Source organism: Nicotiana tabacum, chromosome 6 (assembly GCF_000715075.1).
Source record: "Nicotiana tabacum cultivar K326 chromosome 6, ASM71507v2, whole genome shotgun sequence".
Classification (NCBI taxonomy): domain Eukaryota; kingdom Viridiplantae; phylum Streptophyta; class Magnoliopsida; order Solanales; family Solanaceae; genus Nicotiana; species Nicotiana tabacum.
Genome location: NC_134085.1, coordinates 101,331,030 through 101,353,356, shown reverse-complemented (window position 1 = coordinate 101,353,356; position 22,327 = coordinate 101,331,030). Strand labels below are relative to the sequence as shown.

At 37.1% G+C, this 22,327-nt stretch overlaps 1 long non-coding RNA gene across 1 annotated transcript; it reads right to left on the bottom strand.

Annotated features, from left to right (window-relative positions):
• Window positions 1-2,876: 2,876 nt before the first annotated feature.
• On the bottom strand, window positions 2,877-11,050 carry LOC142181657 (uncharacterized). Its single transcript, XR_012710541.1, has 2 exons — window positions 10,503-11,050; window positions 2,877-3,634 (listed from the first exon to the last, which is right to left on the bottom strand). It is a non-coding gene; the product is annotated as an uncharacterized LOC142181657 (long non-coding RNA).
• Between the last annotated feature and the right edge of the window lie 11,277 nt (window positions 11,051-22,327).

Below are 22,327 nucleotides of genomic sequence, written 5' to 3'. Positions count from 1 at the left end.
TGTTTTCCCTTGAAACTTGAACTGGCTTCCCTTGTTCTCCAGGTGGGCGCCTGATTGCTGAACTTGACCCGCTTTCCTTTGAAACTTGAGTTGTTTTCTCTTATTCTCCAGGTGGGCGCCTGATTACTGAACCTGAATTGTCCTCTTCTTGAAACTGCTTTTCTTTTGAACTGTCTTCCCTTGTTTCCCCAGGTGGGTGCCTGATTGCTTGAACATGAACTTCTTTCTATTCTTGAAACTCATGTTGTCTTCCCTTATTCTCCAGGTGGGTGCCTGATTTCAACAAAACAGACAAAACAAAAGAAATTTTTCTGCTCTAGTTTGATATTGGGAACATCTGTAAGTATTAACCGATTCTTGTTATCAAAATAAATACTAAGCTAAATTCCCTTATCCTGAAAGATTTCAAACCAAGTCTCATCTCAAAAGTGAAAATTTTAAATGCTAAACTATACTTCCCAAAAGTAAAACTCTTGTCAGACCTTGTCACTTGCGAGGATCTCAAAACTTACTAAATTTCGTTATCCAGGAGGGTACTAGAAACTTACTGCCGAGCCTATCTGGCACCTGCTTTTCTTACGGAGGGTTTCTCCAAAACAAACAAAATTTCATGCCCCTGTTTCAACCAAAGAAAACTTGTGAGTTTAAACATGGTGGTTGGTTTGCGGCCTTGACTTTGAAGGCGATTGTTCCTTTACTTCCCATGATAACTTCGATTTCACCTCGAAAGACCTTGCCTGTTTATTGACTGACCACTTACTCTGTCACTCTTATCACGAAAAATACCTCTGATCCGTTCGAACCCAATACCATTCATCTATTGTATTATGCTCATGCATTGACATATACTGAACCTTTGTATTTCACATGAATCCCAAAGCACGTCAATTGTCACCCACTTAGTGTGCATGCTGTTCTTTCCTGACTTAACCCACTAGTCTTGACCTTGAGGTCTATTGCTCCTTCACTTGCCATGATAACTTTGATTTCCGCTTGGAAGACCTTGCTTGTCATTGGTTAACCACTTTCTCTGTCAACCTTATCACAGAAAATACCTTTGATCTGTTCACCCAACATCCATTCATCTGTTGCATTGTTCATGAATTGACATATACCAAACCTTTGTATTTCACATGAATCCCAAAGCACGTTGATTGTTACCAACTCAGTGCGCACGCTATTTTTTCCTGACTTATGCCACTTTGATATGCTAGTCAGATTCCATTTTGTGCAATTGGAAAGCTGGTGGCAAAATTTGAAGTCATTTCTCACTTGTTCTGACCAAACAGACTCAGGGAGAGAAAGTAAACAAGACAAAAGGAACAGAGTGAAGGACAATGGAAAGAGATGATTCCTAACAAGAAAACTATAAAGTAGAAACTTATCAGATGTGGATACCAACTCTAATGACCATGACATGAACCTGTGGCCTAATCTGTCAAGCAAGTCTGATGTTCAACTCTTGTTATACCCCTAAACCGTGAAACTAGGCTTCAATGCTCCGATTATCCACTCTGATTCATGATCCTTATTCGACTTGTAGTGCCCGAAGGGTTTCACCATCAAGCCTCTCACATTTTGTTCTTTCTCTCAACTCACCATCGCCTTATGGTGTCTGTGAAGGTTTTCGCCAATAAGTCTCTCATTTTGTTCTTTTCTTCTTATTTCCTCTGATTCTGCAGATGACAAGGCATTAACCATGGTAAATACATCACATACTATTGGCATGTCTAAACTCAGCACTCTCAAAGATTATCTGGGAGGTCTTTTTGGATTGTGATGTGGCTTTTGGATAAGGTTAGAAAGAAAGGATATCATAAAGGCTCAAAATAACTAGGACAATGGGGTTAATTTATTTATAACTTTTGGAATCTATTCTAAAAACTTTGCCCCAATTTCTAAAACAAGGGAATTTGATTCTCTTTTTTTTCCTTTCTTTTTACTAAGAAAAACTGTCCCACTCTCGACTTCGTGGGATTGTGAAATATTTTATTTGATATGACCGAACCGTAAGGCTGCCTACGTATCTTGTGGTGACAAGAATTAGGTCAAACGTAGTTCACACGACTACTTTTGTTACTATTTTCCTTTTTCTTTTTTTCTTTTTTTTCTTTTTCCTTTTTTTTTCTTTTTCTCTTTTTTCTTTATCTCTATTTTTTCTCTTTTTTTTGAATTTTCCTTTTGGAATGAACTTTCTAAAATAAACATATGGGGACATGAACTTTTTTTTTAGTACGACTCTAACTTGATTCCAAAAGAGGGGAGGTCAAAGAAATCAATACAAGCTCAAAAGGGGTACCAAAGGGTATAAAGTGTTTGGATAACTAAAAGAGGGCTTCCCAATCTCTAAGAAAACCAAGTATAACACATACAACTTGAAAATGAAAATGAAGATCATGCATAGCATTTCTTTTGCAGCATCGGCATTGGTATCATTGATATGCCTTCCACTTTTTTTAGTGTTTTGTCAAGTACAGAACCCTCGTTGGGTGATTCCCTCTTCACAATGGATATCCTCCGTCAATTTAGAGAAAACTTCCTTGACTTTATCTTGTAACTTGAGATGCACTTGAACTCAAAGTTGCTTGCTTCAAATCGTCCAGGATGCACTCCCCCTTAACGAATTCTTGTCACCCTATCAACTTTCCAAATTATCTGCCCAGTTTCACACAATTCGAGCTTTAAGTGATCTCAAAAATCCTTTTACTTACTTTCCTCAAATGTCCCTATCATCTTCAAAATTATTTTATTGCTTCATGATTAAGCTAACTTTTAAGACCAGGCCTAGAATTATGCGTGCATGTCATGTCACTAGAGTCAGCAGGAAAAGAACTATAAAAGGAAAAGAGAACTAAACAAACACTGACTAGAAATAACAGAAAACAGGAAATTACATTAGACAAATGTTGACAAGGTTTGAACAACAAGACAAGCAAAATAAACTGGGTACAACCCTGGAATAAACCTAGATAACACTAAATAAGTTACTACGACTAAAGGAACTAGGCAAAATAAAAGGGATGGAAGGGTTTGAGTCACAATACAATATCCGGATTACAACCCTGAAATAACCCGGACAAAAGAAATGACAACAAAATGAACCACCAAAACTCCTCCCTGGCTAGCCAAGAAAGGGGCGTCTTTCCAATTACCAAGCTCGGTATCTTAGCCACTGAGTTCCACATCAATATCACTGGGACCTTCACCAACTTCAATCATGTTGTCTTCACCAAGTGGCTCATTGACTCCTTTGACCAACCCTTTGTCACAACCCAAACCGATGGGCCGCGACGGGCACCCGGTACCTTACTCAACCGAGTACCAATGTAACGTATCTTTCTTATTACATCATCATATACACGTGACATACGGGCCTAATAGGCTAACATAATCATTTATAGACTCAAAAAATAGGCCGACAAGGTCGTACAATCTTTCACGTACAAGACATATGTCTACAATCCTCTAAGAATACATAAATGTCATAAAGGTCGGGACAGAGTCCCGTCATGCCAAACAATACACATCTAAATCATACTAACCAAATGAGCAACTCCGAAGCAAATGGAGCGCACCAACATCTTTCACTGAGCTGATAGCCTACTTGGAGGGCTCTCGACCTGTCTATTGGGACCTGCGGGCATGAAACGCAGCGTCCCCAGGCAAAAGGGATGTCAGCACGAATAATGTACCGAGTATGTAAGGTACATAAATAAATACATAAGAGACATGGAAAACATATAGAGTACATGACTCAACCTGTAAGTATGAATAACTTTGTAGATCATAAATTACTTTTAGCGTCATGCATGTGCGTATGAATGTCATGTCGTGCATAGGTACATGTTTCATAACATCATCAGCCTCTGAGGGCATTCCATTATATCATACCGGCCACTGTGGGCAAAATCATCATCGTATACCAGCTGATCAGGTGGTGGTGCGTATATAACGCCATAACCTTTCCCATATCCCATATACATATATTTACATATATACGCGTATATAACGCCGTTTGAGTACATACATATATATGCGTATATAACGTCGTTTGAATCATATTTCAGCCACTGTGGGCAACATCATCATCATATACCAGCTGATCAGGTGGTGATGCGTATATAACGCCGTAACCTTTTCCCATATCCCATATACATATATTTACATATATACGCGTATATAACGCTCATCTGGTCATGGGTCAGTGCACATGAATGCAGTGCATAAAAAGTACGTCAATAAAATTATTCGGAATGTCATAAGACCATTTTGCCTCTGAGTAATATCATAAAGTAAACTCTTTTCAACTTTCGTATTTTTCTGAGAACCATGAACAGATGATAAGACATTATAACACACGGAAATTCAAGAACACAGATATCTCTAATACTTCTATGAATAGAGTCATTCGTGGAATTTGTGCATTTGCACGTTCCGTTCATATCGTATGGATCATGCCAAAAGAAAGAAGGGATAAACTTAACATACCTATTCATCACCCAACTCGGAATTAGAAACTGTGTTGGAAAACCTTCGTTGATTAAGCTAAATTTGCCCCTGCTTCTTTAGAAATTCACAGATGAAATTTTATCTGGTTCCTTGAATTTCTTTGGAACGATTCACATTTTTGGCTTTGATGGAATAAGGTTCTGTATCTTTACGTTTTTGTTTTTTTTTAAACCAAAGAATGCAATGTTGTTTGGTTTTTAATGAAGAAAAATGTTTCTAATTTAATGGAATGTCTTTGCCTTTTTTTTTTAAGCCCAAAGGCAGATTGTTTTCTGAAGCCTTTTCAAGACCAAATGTCTTGGATAAATCAAATCTTATCAGACAAAGACTTAAGTTATCACATCTTGGCCATTTGGCAAAGTGAATACTTAGTCATTTCCAATTGTTGTGGCTTCTTGCCACGTGGGTAGGGGTGGGATATTAATTTTTATCCACTTATTAGTTAACTGGGTAATGTCCTGTTACTCGGTAATTAATCAATTACCCGTATAATTTTAAAAATTACCACAAATTACTTAAAATTCTATTTATTTTAAAATACTTCATATATACTTTATATATTATACTACTGTGGTCACATGGCACCTTGCGTGGTACTAGTTTATAATTATCGGGTATTATCGCTCGACCCGTATTTTATTCCAAATTGACTACTTTCAACGAAACTCGTTTTCTCTAATTCGTATACCCTCTTATTCTTCATAACACTTATTTATTGCCTGCTATAAATAGCGTAAGTACGTTAACGTCAAGATGATCTCATTCCCGATCTTACATCGGTTAACTGAAAATGAAATTTTAACGTACAATACTTTAGGGTGCAACATCGTTGTAACTTAATACTGCGAAACGTGACATCACCATAATGTAATACTGTGGGACGTGACATCTCATTTCCGGGCTCTCATTAATTTATTTATGGTGTATTTTCATGTACGAAAATATGGGGTGTAACACCCTTCGTCATTGCAAACCATCCCAACAATCTGTGCGTTGTCATGTACCTGTAGAGAATTATGTGTGACACTTGGGGTATTACTGCCTTGGACCACAATTATTCCTTCTTGAATCATTCTTTCTATTTCCCTTTTCAAAGCACGACAATCTTTAATGCTATGCCCTTGGACATTAGAGTGGTACATGCACCGTATAGTACGATTAAAACCTTTTGCATATGGGTCTAGCGTATAGCCGAGGAGCGGCTCAATCAGACCAGAATGTTTTAACTTTCCAAACAGGCTTGTATAGGATTCTCCTATTGGCGTGAAACTATTTCTTTGTCTTTGTTTCCCTTCATGCCCCAGTTTTCTAGAGTTGTTGGATGCTCGAAAGTGCTGTGAAGGAAAAAGTGCATTATGCGGTGCTGGCGCTCGCCATGAGGAATGACCCAGTGGTTGGACAGATGACCGAATGTTGTTCGGAAGATAATACTGGGGTGAATTATGTGGTGCTTGGGGATGTTCATAGGGTCAGTATTGAGGCTGAAAGCGTTTAGCAGGAATGCCCCCCGGATCCTGTCGTTGGCGGGACTCAGCAACGTCTTTTCTATCAATGGGAGGACTGTCCCGAGCAACTTGTTCGTTCATCTGAACCAAAATTTCCTAAAAATTTCCTTGGGTTTCTTTTCCATCTAAGATATGGAGGAGCGGTCTGAGACAATATCTATATTGTACTGAAAGTGTCGTACAAAATCTCGAGCCATGTCATCTCATGTATGCCACTTACCGACATCTTGATGAGTATGCCATTCCAAAGCTGCCCCAGTCAGGCTCTCACTGAAATACGCCATCAGCAACTCATCTTTCCCGCCAACACTTATCATTTTACTGCAATAACCCCTCAGATGGGCTATTGGATCTCCACGCCCATCATACAAATTAAACTTTGGGATCTTAAACCCTTTCAGCTTTCTGGATATCTCATCTTGCTCCACTGTCTTAGCAGGATTTACAGTCTCATCGGGAGGCTCAAAATGAGGAACGTAAGAGTATGGACCCGAGATCTTGAAAATTGGTTCTGGAGCATAGTGTTGGGCATTGGAGATTTTGAACACAATCTCGCTAAAGGATCGAGGAAAGGTAGCAGGTGGATGAGCCACAAAAATATGAGTGGTCAAAGGAGCGGGATATGAGGTGGTTCTGGGGGTGGAGTGTGAAAAGGTTGTGGGGAGATATCTCGGACTTATGACAGTGGCGGAATGGTGACAAGGCTTTTAGTGTAGTTAGTGGGAACTGATGGTGGAGGACGCCCACTAATCCAGGCTTGGTATATTTCGGTCATCTATCCTTTCAACCTTAAAACTTCTTCTTTCAACTCAGATTCTGATTCAACAATTCCCTTAGACAGATCAATAAAGTCCAAATCTTTGCTAGCCATAGTTACCTTGCTCTTTGACCTTGTGTTGTATGGATGAGTTACTTAAGAACCACAAACCAACCACCCTTCTGCTTAATGAAGATAACAAAAGGAACAAAATGGGGTCATCCTGTTAGCATTAGGACATTTAACAGCTAAAAATATCACATTGTGTGCAATGCACCTAGCAATAATTAATGGTTCTAGAATGACTTCGAGGGTCACAAGGTCACTTGACATCATCCCAATTTGTTCCCTTCAATCATCTCTTTTCGTTTCTTTTCTAGCACTTGCTTGCTCATTTTCCTTACTTTCTTTTTCTTACTGATTATCGCTCTTTTCTTTCCTCTCATTTCTCACGTCCCACAACTTCATCCTCTTTTTTCGTATTTCTTTATTTTTCTTTTAATAAAAAAATGATTCAATCGAACCTTATGTAGGTTGCCTACGTATCATAATGCTGCATGAATCATATCATTGCGTAGTTCGGGAAGATCAGGAATAAAGTAAACAAAGTAACATTTTCTTTTTTTTTTTCTTTTCTTTTTCTTTTCTTTAACGAATACTGTGATGAGAAATTATAAAGGAAAAACCCCTAGAAGAGAAAAAATATTTTTTGATTTTTTTTCCTTTTTAAGAAGGAAATCTTAAGGCTAAACCAAAGAAAAAATATTTTGAATTTTCATTTGATATCTCTGAAGAAAGATTTCGAAACGAGAAATGAACAAGATAAAAAATATTTTTGGATTTCAGTTTGATTACCTAAGGGAGAAACACTGAAAATAAACCAAAGATAAAGTATGTTGTTTTCTTTTTCTTTTATGTACAATGTCCTAAAGTTATAGTAAAAATAAAAAGAATTTTTTTCTATTCATTTTCCATTAATTTCCCAAAGAAGAACATCAAAAGAAAATCTTTTTGGATTTTTGGAATTAATATCTTAAAGAAAACTTTTAAAAAGGTACTAAAAGGAAGTTCTTTTTTTTTTTTGAATTTTTAGTTTTAATATACTAAAGGAAATATAAAATTACTTTTTTATTTTGAGTTCTAGATATTAATTTCCTAAAGGAAAACCACCTTAAAAGAATTTTTTTATTTCTAGAATTAGTATTCTAAAGAAAACTTCTAACAGAAATATAAAACACAAAACCTCTTTTTTTGGATTTTTGAGTTACAACACACCTTTTAAAATATAAAGTAGAAAGTACAATAACAAAAGACTCGACATTACTGTACAAAACTAAAAAGTAAAAGATGACATAAAATGAAGAACAGACTCAAAACATAAAAAATAAAAAAAATCTCCTTAAGTCACTCCTGAATGAGCGATCCTGACTGGATGGTCCCGGGTCATACCCAAACTCCGGTAAGTAGGTCCATACATGTATGAGAAAATTAAGACCAAATAAAGTTAAAGACCTAGAACGCTACGTGGGACAATAACCCTTCCTGTTGGACACATGCAAGACATGATTGTGACTATTTTTCTAAAATTAACCTATGTGGCTAAAAGTGACTAAAAATACAAGATTTGGCTAAAACCCTGCGAAGCCAAGAACTTAAGACTTACTAGAAAAACTGGACCCTATGTGGGTTGCCTACGTACCCAAAAGATGAGAATCAGGTATGCGTAGTTCGGGCAGATTGGATACGACAAGAATTATAAAAAACAACTAATTTAGAGAAAATATATTTTTTGTCCTTTTTTTCTTGAAAAATGATGAAATATGTAAAATCTTTTGGATTTTCTTCTTCCTTTTTTTTTATTTTTGGAAAATGATGGGAAAGTGCAAAATCTTTATGGATTTTTCATATATTTTTTTGGGTCTTTTTCTTAAAAAAAAAAAAAAGTGAAAGAAAAACATAATTGCGCCCTACTTGCTTTACTTTCATACTTCACCCTTTTTTTCTTTCTCATTTACCCTCAGCCATCATTGGTCTGCCACATGACCCTTTTACCCTTGAAGAAATGTAACATGTAGCACAATAGGATGCATCAGGATGGTCTTTTATTTTTGGGTACACTTGTCCTAGACGGACCCAACCCTTATGTTAAGTCCCCTAAGTCAAATGCACATGATGCAACAAACGTTCCTACTAGGGATCCAGCATGAGGCTATGTTATTCTAGGTTTAAAAACCTGGGTTTATTTGTTCTAGACCTGGCTTACCCGAGCGGACAGCTCGAGCCGAGGGGGGCAGCGTACCGGGAATACAGAAGCTTCACCGGCTTTGCAACTTGTCTGAACCTCGTTCTAAAGATTGGGATATGACTCTAACAGAAGAGAAGTCACATGAAGTGTACATTTCCCAGATGATTTAGAAGACTCAAAGAGAGGAGGGTTTCGTAACATTATATATATACAGTCCAAACAACATCAAAGCGGTAAAAAGCAGCAATTAGCACATTAGGCTCAAATATATAAAAATCAGATAATAAATAAAAGCCAACTATAGCAGTTATTCTAAGCTCGAATTTTGAACCCTGAACCAAAAGTTCTGGGTTCTTATCCCCAGCAGAGTCGTCAAAGCTGCCACATCTTCTTTTTACTACCCCAAAAGGGATATAAGGGAGCTTGTCCAATTTAAGTGACAATCGAAACAGGATTATTTTGTTTATTCAGAGTCACCACTTGGGATAATTTATGGTGTCCCAAGTCACCGGTTAAAATCCCGAATCGAGGAAGTTGATTCTATTTACGGTCTGCGAATATAGAAATCCGGGTAAGGAATTCTGTTAATCCGTGAGAAGGTGTTAGGCATTTCTGGGTTCTGTGGTTTTAGCACGGTCGCTCAACTATTAACAATTGACCTAATTATCTGATTAACTATACATTTTAAACTTACGTGCATTTTTAACTTTATCACAACTTTTAATGTTTTTTAGGAAAATTCAAGATCATTTAAAGCACATCGTAAGCCACGCTACATGAAATGCACCCGTGGTTCACGACATGTTCTATTTAACCTTGTTGAAAATTAGAATCGGGTCACATGAATGTACATCCGGATTGGAGATTACGTATCGTGACCATGCCACGGGAACCGTACCCATAATCACGATGATTATTTACACGCCGAAAAGTTGCCTAAACATACGGCTAGCGATTAAAATAGTAAAGTAAATAATTAACATGAAAATTTCGACTTTTCAACCTTAACGCCCAACCCTGCAACCATCACATAGATCATTAACTGTGCTTCCCTAATACTTACATAAATTTACTACAAAGAAAACTAATTAACTACAGTGATAGAAAACATAACACTTAGAGAAGAGCATTGCTTTGAAATACGACAAAATCATGAAAAAGATAAAGAAAGAAAAGGTGAAAAGCTAACAATAAGAACGGGAAAAATTAAAGGTATTTTTAACCCATTTTAATGACTACCAAAGTTCTTAGAATCTGAAAGAGGTATTACTGCCAAGAATTTTATAACAAGCAAAATTTCAGAAAAAGAAAGGAAATAAGCATTAGCAAAAAAACGTGTTTGAAAATTTATTCTAACATTTAAATTACCCAAATGTCATAATTTGAAATTGAGATAGATAATTCCACTAATATAATGTCAAAATACGTTCATCCCTTCCATTTTTATTCTAGTTAAATAAAAGATTACGACAAAGAGAGAGTGAACCTTTGCAATTGCTGAAACTTCCTCAAAAATGGACTAAGTGGGATGTTGACCGGATCAGAAACCACGCCGACGACCTCGAACGGACCTCATCAACCCAAAAAATTCACCGGGTAAACTCGAACCTCTTGAACCCAACTCGAAATTCTAGCTAAACAGTTCAATGATGGAGTGGAGTTGTCAGATTGTCGGACTCAGAGTAACTAGTAGCTAGCACCGGTGGAGAACAGCATATTCGCGAGGAAATGAGGAATTGAGGATGGATCTGTTTGTTACTTTTAAGGATTACATTTCTTATTCCTAATTGTTGTTTTGTAGAGATTTGTTTATTCCTAATTTTATATTATAAAACAAGAAAGAGGGATTGAGAAGGTGCAGCGGGGTGTTGATTCTTGTGTTAATTTTGTGTGAGAGAGGAAGGGAACGTTGGGGGTGTGCTCAACGGGTGTAATGGCTGCTTTTCATTTTTGTGCATATGTCTTAAGTGTTTCCAATGAGAAGACGATTAGGGGAGGGTCTAGGATTTAGGGGGTCTGCGGCGGATCTCTCTAGGTAGGGATCTAGGGTCTTGTTTGTTTTATAGGGGTTTTTTAGGTTAGGAGGTATCGACCTAGGAATTATGGGCTTGGGAATTATGGGCTAGATCCGAAAATTAGGCCTAAAAATGGGTCGTTTGAGCCCAAATTTTATTCTTTCCCCGCGAACGAGACTAAAAATACGATCTCATTTATTATAAGTAAAATAACTATTAAAATAAGACTGACCGTTAAAACAAAACTATTTTGGTATTTTTCAAGATTTAAAAATGACTACAAAACATTAATGAAACTATTTTTTTGTAATTTTTATTTTCTTGTAATAAAATAAAGTAAAAGAGTAAAAATTAGTTGAAATAGCGATATTAGGCCTAAATTAAATATTTACATGCTAAAATTGGTGAAATTTCGGGGAGGGTCAAAAATCACATGTCTACACTTGGTCAATCCATAGATTTAATATCTTTGAACCGTCGAACTTTGGTGTATACCTAGACAATCATAAGTCACACAATCAACCCTTAACCGTCTTTGGTTCTCATTGTTGTGTTCGTTTCAGCCATGAACACCACCTGGTTTCATAAGTGCATAGAGAACTGGCCTTGCAAAATTCTCCTTGAAGCGGCTAATACTTCACAATTACATAGTTGATTCCTAAACGTGTCATCTCATAGATACACTCTTTGATATACCCCATATAATATTAAATATCATTAAAAAAGCCTTAATGATTTATCCTTGGTACTGAGCATTGTCTCATTACGAGAATGGACCAAAATTTTTGTTGACAATGTTGAACCGTTATTAATGACTTTATTTGATCTCCTTGAACCTATATCTAGGGATCTCCAGTCTTCTAGGTAGAGTTACCGTCATAATGACTTGTCCTCGGCCATAGTTTCTTTCCCCTCAATGATCTTTCAACTACCTCTCTAGTTAGGCCATTTATAAGTGGATCCGACACATTATCGCTTAACTTTACGTAGTCAATTGTGATAATCCCCCTAAAGAGTAGCTGCCTAATGATTTTATGTCTTCGTCGTATATGACGAGATTTATCGTTATACATAACGCTCTCAGCCCTTCCAATTATCGTTTGACAATCGCAATGTATGCATATTGGGCCAACGGTTTGGGCCAAAATGGAATATCTTCAAATAAATTTCGGAGCCATTCAGCTTCTTCACCGGCTTTTCCTAAGGCTATGAACTCAGCCTCCATCGTAGATGTCACGACCCAATTCTAGTTTAGGTCGTGATGACGCCCAGCACCGTTGCTAGGCAAGCTAATAGTGAACTATCTAGTGATTTCCATTTTTATTAAGTTATTCAAACAACTAACTTTCCTCACATTTAAAGAATTTAAGTAAATAACAGATTTTTAAAGCAGTCTAAGCGGAGATAACTAAATGAAATCATAACTGTAGAGATACAACCCAAAATCATACGTCTACTAGTGTGTTCCAAGACCTGGTGTCACAAGTGTATGGATATTCTAGTGAAATATACAAAAGAATACTAGTATACTGCCTGAAATGAAATAAATAGAAAATATAACAAAAGGAAGACTTCGGCTGTTGTAGTACGGCTCAGAAGGGCATCTCACCGTGTAGTCTCGAAGCGGGGCTCAAATATGTGTGCCGGACTGGTAACCAGATGCACTCACCTCAAATCCTGTACAATTATGTACAAAAGTGTAGCATCAGTAAGTATCCAGTTTAACCTCGAAGAAGTAGTAACGAGGGGTCGAATTTAACACTTACTAGGGCTAATAATGACATATCGAAGTTTTATACTAAGCATGGTATACATGAAAAACATTGAAACTCAAAGAAAGAAGTTTATCTCCCAAGGCAATTAAGCAGTATCAAATAGGAATAGTTTCAAAGATTTATCATGCACAAATCATGCCGAGGTCGTATGCCCCGATCCAACATAATATTTAAAATGTGCACTGCCGAAGATCGAATGGCATGAACCATAGATGCATCTATTTACTACCGAGACGTTCGGTCCGATCCACAAATAGCAATTTTTTTAAAGAAACACAAATTTCACATTTACAGTCAAGTATTCCATTAAATCTTCAAGTAAGTGAATTTAACCTTTTGCTTTTTTTTTTTGTCAAATTCCGACATGACTTAAGTAATTAAATTAGCAAGTAAGGGCGCAAACATTTCAAATAAAGCATGATACAAATCCTAAACTACTCGGGCAATAGCATAATAGTAGCTACGTGCGGACTCTCGTCACCTCGTACGTACGTAGACCCCACAAATAGGTACACATATTTATTAATTCACCTATAGGGTTAATTCCCTCTTACAAAGTTAGAAAGGAGACTTACCTCGACTCAAGACCTATTTTCTAGTCCTTGATTATGCCCGAAACTCTCAATTCGGTGCCAAACAATCCAAACCTATTCAAATAGTGTAAAAACTAATCAATATATGTTTAAAAGTTCATAACTCAACTATTAAAGTGATTACCCAACTCTATATGCAAGATTCCTAACATTCATCCCCGGGCCCACGTGCCCGGATTCTGAAATTTTTCGAAAAAGTTGTTACCCATAACCTTAGAAACATAAATATATGATTTTCACTACGTTCCATAACTATTTTCATAGTAAAATCCCATTTTTATTAAAACCCAAGGTTTTCATCTAAACTCATGATTTTCACTATTTTACATGTTATAATCTATCCATAAACTATGTATTAAACTCACATTAGGTAGAAATTACTTACCTCACAAAACTAGGTCTAAATCCCCTCCTTAAAAGCTCTCAAATTGCCCAAGAGTGAAATAAATGACCCAATTAATGCCTAAGTCTCATTTTAAAAACTTCACTACCCAGTTGCCTCCTTCATCGCGAACGTGGAAGGGGGCTCGCGTTCGCGAAGGCAAACAGCCCAAGTCCCCTAGAGACACTACATCGAGAATGTGACCAAGGCCTCGCGAACGCGGAGGCTGGCTTGGCCTACCCTTCGCGAACGCAAGGGATGCTTCGCGAATGCGAAGAACAAGTCAGTGGTCCAGCCCAACCCAGGCTCCTCTACGCGAACGTGAGTTGCCTCACACGAATGTGAAGGTCACCGGCCCCAGACCTTCGCCAACGCGGACTAGTTATCACGAATTCGTAGCACAATTTCCCCCAGTACCAACTCCTTTGTCACGACCCAATTCCCGAACCTGGTCGTGATGGCGCCTCTCATGAAGACAAGGCCAGCCATTCAACCCAATTCATCCTTTTAAGACAATTAATTAACATAATTATAGTATAAACATGGTTTAATAATATCCAATAGCGGAAAGTATAGATAAAATACGGAAATCCAACCCAACTCAGCCCTAACCGGGGTGTCACAAGTCATGAACTATTACAGAGTTTACTAAAATTCTACAAAGTATGGAATTAGGAATAAAGTCTGAAGATATCATAAATAACAGAAGATAAGGGAGAAAATGGGTCTCCGAACGCCATGCAGCTACCTCGATAACTCCGATGAAAACTGAACAACAGAAAACTCGCTCTATGCCTCAGGAATACCTGTACCTGCACACATGGTGTATGAAGTAATGTGAGTACTCCGACCCAGTGAGTAATAAATATAAATAATGACTGAAGGTAAGAAAACACGTTAAGGCACACAACATTCTATACAGAAGCAGTGAAATCATTTAAAATAACAATTTAGTGAAACATCATGTGAAATTTCTTTTAAACCAGTAAAACAGGTAATTTGGCAGTAAAATGACGAGTAGAAATCTGCCCCTCGGGCTCAATATCAAAACAACAAGTCGAAATCTGCCCCTCGGGCTCAGTATCAAAATAATAACTAGAAATCTTCCCCTCGAGCTCAGTATCAAAATAGTAAGTAGAAATCTGCCCCTCGGGCTCAGTATCAAAATAATAATTAGAAATCTGCCCCTCGGGCTCAATATCAAAATAATAAGTAGAAATCTGCCCCTCGGGCTCAGTATCTCAGAACAGTATCAGCCCCTCAAGCTCAGAACAGTATAAAGCAACCAGTCAATAAAATAAGAGCACATAATTATTATGACAGATAATGCAGATAAAGAATAAATGCATGAGTGCAATGCAATGCATATGACGGTACCCTCTGGTACCCACTGCAGCGTGCAAACCGAGCCATCCATATTTATTTATCGTCGACGACGCTCACTGGGGGTATGTACAGACTCCGGAGGGGCTCCTACAGCCCAAGCGCAATATCAAGCTATCTCGTGGCATCAAATCTAGGCCCTCAGCCTCATATCAATCTCAGTATAATCACCCAGGCTCTCAGCCTCAATATCAATGTAATCAACCAGGCTCTCGGCCTCAATATCAATGTAATCAACCAGGCTCTCGGCCTCAATATCAATATAACACTGGTGCGGCGCGCAGCCCGATCCATGCTCAGTCCAGAAATCATCATAAGCCCCTTGGGCATTTGTAAAACAGTAGTTCTCAGCCCGAAATATCATTTAGAAATATCATTTAAGTTTTCAAATCTTAGAAAGATAGCTGAGTTTGCAAAACAGTATTTAAAACCTTGGACTGAGGTCAAATGATATGCAAAATATGCGAAAGCAGTGATATCAATCCCTGAAGGATTCAAATAATTGGCAAGAAGCCTACAATTGGAAACATGACTGAGGATATAAATTCTTTAACAAAATAAGTGAGGAAAACCAGTCAAAAATCCCCTAAGGGTTCTACAGGTCGGCACAAGGCCCCAAGCATTGCAACAAGCCCAATTCACAATAATAAAGTATACGTCTCAACCAAAAATGTAGTAAAATATCTCTCCGGACGGACCAAGTCACAATCTCCAACGGTTCTCTATCCCATGCCCATTATCCGGCGTGTAAGTCACCTTCAATATAGCGTTACGATGTGAAATTCCGGGGTTTCAAACCCTCAGAACAGCATTTACATCTATTACTCACCTCTAGCCGGCCAAATACTACTCCGCGATGCCCTTTCCTTTCGTATCGACCTCCTCGCGCGTCGAATCTGGCCAAAACCACAATGAATACATCACAATAGGCTAAGGGAATATAACCCAATCGAAAAGACTCGAAAAATATCAAAAATCACGAAATTTGCAAAACCCGAGCCCCGGGCCCACGTATTGAAATCCAGAAATTTTTACATCAAAATGTTCCTTATCTCGCCACGAGTCTATACATACCAAATTCACAAGAATCGAAGTCCATTTGACCCCTCAAATTCCAAATTTAGAATTTCAATCTCAAGCCTTAATTTGTTATAATTTGGCTATGTTTTCATGGATTTCTAGGATGATTCTTCAATAAAATCATGTATTTAACTCATAAAACTTACTTCCAATCGATCTTAGTTGAAACTCCCTTCAATCCCCGTCCAAAAGCTCTCAAAATGACTATAAATGGTGGAGAAATGGGGTGTTTTTCGCGAATGAAATGTAAACATTCTGCCCAGAATTTTTCAGAAATTACCGTTCACCCCGTGTTACTATTCACGGGGCACTCTTCACAGATACTGTTACGGGACTGTTGCGGGGGTACTGTTCACGACACTATTCATGAATACCGTTACGGGGTACTGTTCACGGCACTATTCACGAATACTGTTACGGGGCATTGTTCATGGGCACTGTTCATAACTACTGTTCACAGTGCTGTAAAAAAATGCAGCAGCTTTATTTTTTCGTGCCTAAATCGATCCGTTAACCTTCCGAAATACACCCGAGGCTCCCGAGACCTCAACTAAAAGCACCAACATGTCTTAAAACATTATCCAAACTTGCTCCAATCATCAAAACACCTCAATTAACGCCAAAATCATCAAATTATATCGAATTCAAGCCTAAGTTCTTTTAAAACTTCTAAAACACACATTCGATCAAAAACCCGACCAAACGATGTTCGAATGACCTGAAATTTTGCACACATATCCCAAATGACACAATGAAGCTACAACAACTCTCGGAATTTCATTCTGACACCTGGATCAAAATCTCACCTATCAACCGGAATTAGCCAATTCAAGCCTAATTCAACACCGGACCTCCAAAATTACTTTCGGTCCTGCTCCTAAGTCACAAATCACCTCCCGGAACTAACCAAACTGTCAAAATTCACGTCCGAGCCCTCTAACTCATAAGTCAACGTCTGGTTGACTTTTCCAACTTAAACCTTCTTAAAAGAGACTAAATGTCTCATTTCTTATCAAAATTGCTCCAAATAAATTCTAATGCACCCAATACCGATAATGAAACATGAGGAAGCAGTAAATGGGACGAATGAGACAGTAACTCATGAGACGACGGGTCGAGTCGTCACATCCTTCTACGCGAACGCGATGGTCCTTTCACGTTCGTGAAAAAATAAACCAGAACTGGGATTTTCTAGTTTTCTATACTTTGCTCCGAGGGGTCCGTAACTCACCCGAGCCACTCGGAACCCCGTCCAAAGGCACCAACAAGTCTGTAAACATGATGTGGACCTACTTGAACTCTCGAAATGCAAAAATCAACAACGAAACCAAGAATCACACCCCAAAATCAAATTGAATCAAACTTTGAACTTCAAGTTTCCTAATCGCTCCGAATGCGCCGAATCATACTTAGACTATTCGGAATGACACCAAATTTTGCGTGCAAGTCTTAAATAACATTACGGAACTATTCTGGTCTCGAAATTATGTTTGGAACTTGATATCATCAAAGCCTGTTCCAAACCAAAATTAAAGAACTTCTAAAATTCTCAAAGAACCAACTTTCACTATTTGGCGCCAAAACGCTTTCGGGTCATCCAAAACCCGATCCAAACATACGCCCAAGTCCGAAATCATCATATGAATCTATTGGAATCGTCAAATCCCGATTCTTAGGTCGCATGCTAAAAATATTGACTAAAGTCAACCTTGGCCTTTTAAGCCAACCTTAAGGAACCAAGTGTTCCGATTTCAACCCGAAATCTTTCAAATCCCAAACTAACCATCCTCACAAATCATAAATCAGTAAAAGCAAGTACGCGAAGTCTTATTTAGGGGAACGAGATTCTAAAAAGTAAAACGACCGGTCAGGTCATTACAGTAGAGCTGCCAATACAAATTTGTTTGGACGACTTTTAAGATACTGCTTCTCCAGCAATAGTGAATACATATACGCTTGTGGATTTATAATCAGTTGAACCTATGATCCAATTTGCATCACAGTATCCCTCAATCACTGCAGGATGATTATTGTAGTGCAAAGCAAAGTCTTGGGTATGTTTTAAATATCCTTAAACTCGTTTCATCGTCATCCAATGAGATTGACCTGGATTACTCGTGTATCGACTCAATTTACTTATAGAACAAGCTATATCTGGTCGAGTACAATTCATGATATATATTAAACATCCCAACACACGGACATAATTCAATTGTGATATGCTTTGGCCTTTATTCTTTACAAGTGCAAGATTTACGTCAATTGGAGTCTTTGCATCTTTAAAATCTAAGTGCTTGAAGTTTTCAAGTATTATTTTAATGTAATGAGATTGAGACAATGCCAGACCTTGAGGAGTCTTATGGATCTTAATACCCAGAATTAAATCGGCAACTCCTAAGTCTTTCATATTAAACTTGGTAGTTAGCATACACTTAATCGCATTTGTGTTGGCAATATCATTACTCATTATAAGCAAACAATGACTATATGATTTGGAACATTATTAATGTACACACATTTATCACATTCATTTATATTAAAACTATTTGACAATATTGTTTGATCAAATTTCGCGCCATTATTTGGATGTTTGTTTTAGTCCGTAAAGCGACTTAACAAGTCTACATACCTTTTTTTCTTTATCTGGAATCATAAATCCTTCAGGTTGTTCCATGCAAATTTCTTCCTCCAAATCTTCATTTAAGAAGGTCGTTTTAATGTCAAATTGGTGAATTTCAAGACCATATACCGCAACTAATGTTACTAACATTCGTCTGGACGCAATTCTTATAACTGGAGAGTATGTATCAAAATAGTCAAGACCTTCTCGTTGTCTAATACCTTTTGACAACAAGTCTTGCCTTATATTTGTCAATAGTACTATTATCTTTCATTTTCCTCTTAAAAATCTATTTAGAACCCAACTGTATATTGCTTGGAGAAAGATCAACCAATTCGCACGTATGATTGTTCAGTATAGATTCTATTTTACTATTGACTGCCCTTTTCCAAAATAATGATTCGGAAGAAGACATAGCTTCTTTAAATGTTCGAGGCTCATTTTCCAATAAAAAAGTCACAAAATCTGGTCCAAATGAAGTAGACGTTCTTTGACATTTACTACTTCTTGGATTCTCTTGATTATACGTACTTTCTTTTGTTTCTTCCCGAGGTCATTTAGATCCTTCATCAATCGACTCACATTCCTTTTTATACGGATATATATTTTCGAAGAATTTAGCATTATCTGATTCTATAACTGTATTATTATGAATGTCGAGATTTTCTAATTTATGAACCAGAAATCGATACGTTTTACTATTGGTTGCATATTCTATGAAAACACAATCAACAATTTTCGGTCCTACTTTACCCGTTTGAGTTTAGGAACTTGCACTTTTACCAAACACGCACACTTTAAAATAATTCAAGTTGGTCTTCCTTCCTTTCTATTTTTCATATAGAATGAATTGCGTTTTGCTATTGGGTACATGGTTTAGTATCCGGTTAGCCATAAGAATGGCTTCCCTCCACAAGTTCTATGGTAAACCAGAACTTATCAACAAAGCATTCATCATCTCCTTTAATGATCGATTCTTTCTTTCCGCAATCCTATTAGATTGGGGCATGTAAGGGGCTGTTGTTTGATGAATAATTCCATATTCTAAACATATTTCTTCAAAAGGAGATTCGTATTCACCACCCCTGTCATTGTCTATCATTTTGATTTTCTTGTTAAGTTGCATTTCAACTTCATTTTTATATTGCTTGAATGCATCTATTGCTTCATCTTTACTATTAAGTAAGTAAACATAGCAATATCGAGTAATGTCATCAATAAAAGTTATAAAATACTTCGTTTCACCATGAGATGGTATTAACTTCATGTCGTAAATATATGTGTAAATTAAGTCTAAAGGATTTGAATTCCTTTCAACTGACTTATAAGGAAGTTTAACATACTTAGAGTTCACACATATTTGACATTTTGATTTGTCGCATTCAAGCTTAGGCAATACTTTCAAATTAATCATTTTTTGCAAGGTTTTATAATTTACAAGTCTCAAACGTATATGCCATAAATCATTTGACTCAAGTAAGTAAGAAGAAGTAAATTTTTTATTATTGTCAACAACCAATTCAGTTTGAAAAGGCCCTTAGTTAGGTAACATTTTCCTAAGCATATCTCGTTCTTACTTATTACAAATTTGTTTGAAATAAAAATACACTTAAACCCATTCTTTACGAGAAGTGAAATAGAAACTAAGTTCTTCCTTATTTCAGGAACATGACAAACATTGTTCAGAGTCACCACCTTGCTAGAGGTCATCTTCAGGAATATCTTTCCATAACCTTCAATTTTGGTTGTTGCAGAAATTTTCATAAAAATGGTCTCGTCGGGTCCAACGGGAGCATATGAAATAAATGCTTCTTTAACAACACAAACATTACAGGTGGCTCAAGAATCAATCTACCACTCCTTAAGATTTCCCACTAAGTTACATTCAGACAACGTAGCGCATACGTCATCAATATCATCATTTGTTTCAACCATATTTTCTTTACCCTTTTTCTTCTCTTTCTTTGGAGCGCGACATTCTGTAGCTTTGTGTCCAAGATTTCCATAGTTGTGGCAGTTTTCCTTGAATTTCTTCTTGCTGGGATAGTTCTTTGGTCCAAAAGGCTTTTTCCTCTTTTTTGAATTAGTTGGAGCAGTCTCAACAATATTTGCTCCCTTAATTATTGAGTTTTCACGTGTCTTCTTTTCTGCAGCTTTATTGTCCTCTTCGATCCTCAATCGAACGATGAGATCTTCGAGTTTTATCTCCTTGCGCTTGTGTTTTAAGTAGTTCTTAAAGTTCCTCCATAAATGAGACTACTTCTCAATCATTGCTGCAACTTGAAATACCTCATTGATAACCAAACCTTCAATGAAAAATTCGTAATTAATACTTTCAACAAAAACATTTATTCGGATTATACCTTCATCAAGGAGATCATAATTGTAACTTGTAGCTCTTGAACTTGTGTAATGACATACTTGCTGTATTCCATCTTATAGTCCAAAAATTTGGCTGCAACAAACTTCTTCAAACCGGCATCCTCACTTTTGTATTTCTTTTCCAATACATCCCATAGTTCTTCGAAGTTTTCACATTAATATAGACGTTGTAAAGATCATCTTCTAGTCCGCTAAGAATATAATTCTTGCATAAGAAATCTGAGTGCTTCCATGCCTCAGTCACAATAAAACATTCATTTTCAGGAGTTGATTCCAGCAGAACCGAAACGTCCTCCTTGATGAACTTGTGTAGACTCGAAGTAGTCAAATAGAAGAACATCTTTGTTGCCAATGTTTGAAGTCAATCCCGAATTTTTTTCGGGCTTTTCCGCCGGAGATGGTGGCACAGAACGACTGGAAATAACAACATTGCTCGTAGAACCAACCACGGGGGTTCCTATTTCTGTCATTTTTGTTAGTCACAAAACATAAATCAAATTAATTAACGTTGAAGTATTTAAAATCTTCGACCGAATAAACTTTAACAGAAACATATTAAATATCACGATGAATATTTAATATCTTCAAAACGAATACACAACTAGTAGAAAATCACAAAGATTTTAATCTCGTAATTGAGTAGAAAGTCCCAAGGACTTTAATCTCAACCAAGGACTAGAAAATTCGAAGAATTTATTCTCCAAAATGAGAGTAGAAATCACTAGGATTTAGTCTCCTACAAACAGAATATAAGATGAATACAAGAGAAAAATATTTAAGTTCCTTACGCTTGTTAGTAATCTGTATTCGAAAATATATTCAAACCAGTAGCAATATAAAATCAGAAATGTAGAAGAAACAGATAATTAATTCGAGCCCACTGAGTTCACAATGTTTCCTTAACTTAATCCCATCGTAGTACCCGAGGTTTAGGATTATTTTTTCCGATAATAGAAGAGATTACCCTCACTGGTGTAGCGGTACTTCAAACCCCAGTGACCAACGAACTCAAAGATCAGTAGCAAATCACACTTACTGCTTTTTTCTATTAAAAAACTAATGCAGAATGAAGAAGGAGAAA